The sequence below is a fragment of the Triticum aestivum genome, chromosome 5B (assembly GCF_018294505.1).
Source record: "Triticum aestivum cultivar Chinese Spring chromosome 5B, IWGSC CS RefSeq v2.1, whole genome shotgun sequence".
Classification (NCBI taxonomy): Eukaryota; Viridiplantae; Streptophyta; class Magnoliopsida; order Poales; family Poaceae; genus Triticum; species Triticum aestivum.
Genome location: NC_057807.1, coordinates 560,566,240 through 560,569,116, shown reverse-complemented (window position 1 = coordinate 560,569,116; position 2,877 = coordinate 560,566,240). Strand labels below are relative to the sequence as shown.

The window sequence follows — 2,877 nt, the reverse complement described above, 5'->3', positions numbered from 1 at the left end:
GCCGGTGAGACGGGGGGCGTGCGGCAACCGAGAAGGCGAGGCATGCAGGCGAGGTGAGGGGCGGTCGGGCGGCAGCGGCAGCCGAGAAGGCCAGGCACGGCAGGCAAGGTGGCAGGGCTGTCGGGCGGCAGCGGCGCCAGATGGGATAGGGCGGCGCACGGCAGCCGATACCGCGGCAGTCCCCATGCAGACGCGTTGACTGCGGGTTGCCGCGTTGATCGCAGGTGGGTGGGAGCGGCCACGATTGCACGCGCGCACGGGCGGGACGGTTGGACGCTGAAAAAAAATCTTCGGGCGGGCAGGAAGATTGGACAAAAAAAAAACGGCATATTCGTGTATGTATAGGCTTCGAGCGGGCGGGCGGACGGGGGGGCTCTTTTTCAAAATATAGCCATCATGCCCTTCGTTATGAAGTGGTATTGAACAATCCCGGACGTTCTTGTGTTAGGGGAGGTCTACCGAAGCAAAAAGTGATGTAATTATTACTATTTTTCTTTGTCCGTGCGGCCGCAAAAAGAGAGGTGGAGGTGAGTAGTATATACCTGCACCAGTCGTTTTTGCAAGCATGTAGCCTGAAATAATTAAGGAAGAGAAGCCGCCCCTGCCTCGCTGTAGATCACAATCGCCGATCCACGGTTTGCAAGATGCCTTGCAGCCTGTCGACACAAATACACACAAGAATTAAGAACGACAGAGAATAGGATGGTACTCAATGGTGGCAACAGCAATCATGGTGGTAGAGACGGAACTGGCAAACCATAAATTACTTGGCATCGATAAGTAAGCATCAATTTTGCTCAACAAAAATAAAAGATAAGTAAGCATCAAGTCAGGTGCATAACAAAAGCCTTGTGTTCCTTTGGACTGTGACAGACTGCTTAACCCCAAGATATGAATGGCAAAGCGATTATAAGATTATAAGAACAGAGCAATTAGAGAGTCCTTAACACCGAGATTCGAATGACAGAGACATCAAAATCATGCTGGGGAAAAACAGGCAAGGAAAGAAATATATACCCTGAGAGGGCGAGGTGGCTAGGGCTAGCCATGGAGGGGTATTTTAGCCCCAGAAAAAAATCGCTCGAATCTTCTGTCTGCGACTGCCTTGGAGATTTTGTGTCTGCTTTCCACCGTCTCGTGGTATCGTTGCTAATCGTCGCCAAAATTTATAAATAGACGGACGCGCGGTGTGTCTATCTCTAGTCAGGGCCGAGCCGACAAAATTGAAGGCCCTATGCGAAACTCTAAAATGGGCCTTATCTCGCTAAAAAATACTACTCCCTCCAATCCAAACTAATTGTCACAGCTTTAGTACAATTATGCACTAAACCAACGACAATTAATTTGGATTCATGGGAGTACATAAATTTATGCATATCTTCTTATGAGAGTTAAATACTCTTTTTTTTATTTTCTTCAAACGCTTTTGGTTACCAGATTCATGCTTTCCAAACGAAGACATGACTTGGATCTTGAAATACTAGGTGCCTAATAATAGATGAAAAGAACAAAAAATAGCTACCAAGATTATAGCAGAACTAAATAGCACGTGGGAATCGAAACTGACAGGCAAGGGTTCACGGGACGGGATCACCGGTTATTGAAGCGACGACGCTTAAAAAATCGGAGATCCGTAGATGGCCTGAAATTTCCTTGGCTTGAGATGAATCAGATCCTTCTTACTGGTTGCCGGCTGCCGATCGCCGTTCATGCCTTCGTTCCTGGTCCTGCCCTCCTGTTCCTTACTCCTGAAAAAGACCTGCAGCGTTGGAACTGAACCGCCTGACCGGAGTCCAGAGATTCGTGAGAAGGAGGACCGGAGGAGCCCTAACCTGCCGCATCGATGGCCGGCAGCGCCTGATGAAAAGAGGAACGGACACTTCGTCTCTTCGCTCGTATTGATCTCGATCGATCGCTGGGTTTTGTTTGAGGGGACGATCGATCGTTGGATGAGGAAGTACGTCTCGATCAATGGCTTCTTCAGGTGCGCCAGAGTCCAGACGCAAGGCAACAATGGCCCAGATCATAGACTGAAGAGGCCCATCTAAAGAATTTGGGGCTCGGGCCTGTCTCTAGTCCAACTCTATTACGACATCGCGGTATCATACATATTCGGAGGAGCGAATCAACCTGTGGTTGAGTTGGTTAGATGGACAGTGGTATTCCCAACCCATCAGGGTTCAAATCTTGGTGCTAAATCTTAAGATGATATGCCGGCTCAGTCTCTCGGAGGTGCTCATAAGGGTAGGGTGCGTGTGTGTGCGTTCATAGGGATGAGTGTATGCGCATGTATATGAACGTTTGTGTCTATACTGATGCTAAAAAAAAACATATCCGGAGGAGAATACTCAGATTAGGACATGGCGCTCCGCTGAGGCGGAGATGAGCCCGGCCAAAACACGGAAACATACGTCGTGTTGGAGAGGAAGACTCACCTGCGACGGCGGCACGCCTGCGGAGCAGGACGACAAGCACGCCGCAACGCCGGCTGCCACCCGGATCTGGGCCAAGCCGAGCCGGCACACGGTCACGGTGGAACGCCGGCTGACCGGCCGCCATTAGCAGTGGCCGCCGCTCCTTCACCGGCCCGTTTGGGGGTGGCGGCTTCGGCTGTTTCGCCATGGAACAGACACGGGCCGAGCTAAGCGCGATTGACACATAAATTTTGCACGGCCCCTTCGATCAGCCCCTGGCTAAAACGTAAAAATAAAATAAAATAATGCACAACATGGAGCCTGAAATTTTTGTGAGAAAAGGAAAATACTTAGTAGTATTTTTCATCTTTACAAAATAACAGAAACAGATGTACATATACTAGTACATATCGAAATGATCTACGTCCCTACACGCTCTCGTTTGATGTTTATTTTCACTCAT

At 49.5% G+C, this 2,877-nt stretch overlaps 1 long non-coding RNA gene across 1 annotated transcript; it reads right to left on the bottom strand.

Annotated features, from left to right (window-relative positions):
• Positions 1-1,584: 1,584 nt before the first annotated feature.
• On the bottom strand, positions 1,585-2,036 carry LOC123116925 (uncharacterized). The gene is made up of 2 exons (XR_006457235.1): positions 1,833-2,036; positions 1,585-1,759 (listed from the first exon to the last, which is right to left on the bottom strand). It is a non-coding gene; the product is annotated as an uncharacterized lncRNA (long non-coding RNA).
• Positions 2,037-2,877: the final 841 nt, after the last annotated feature.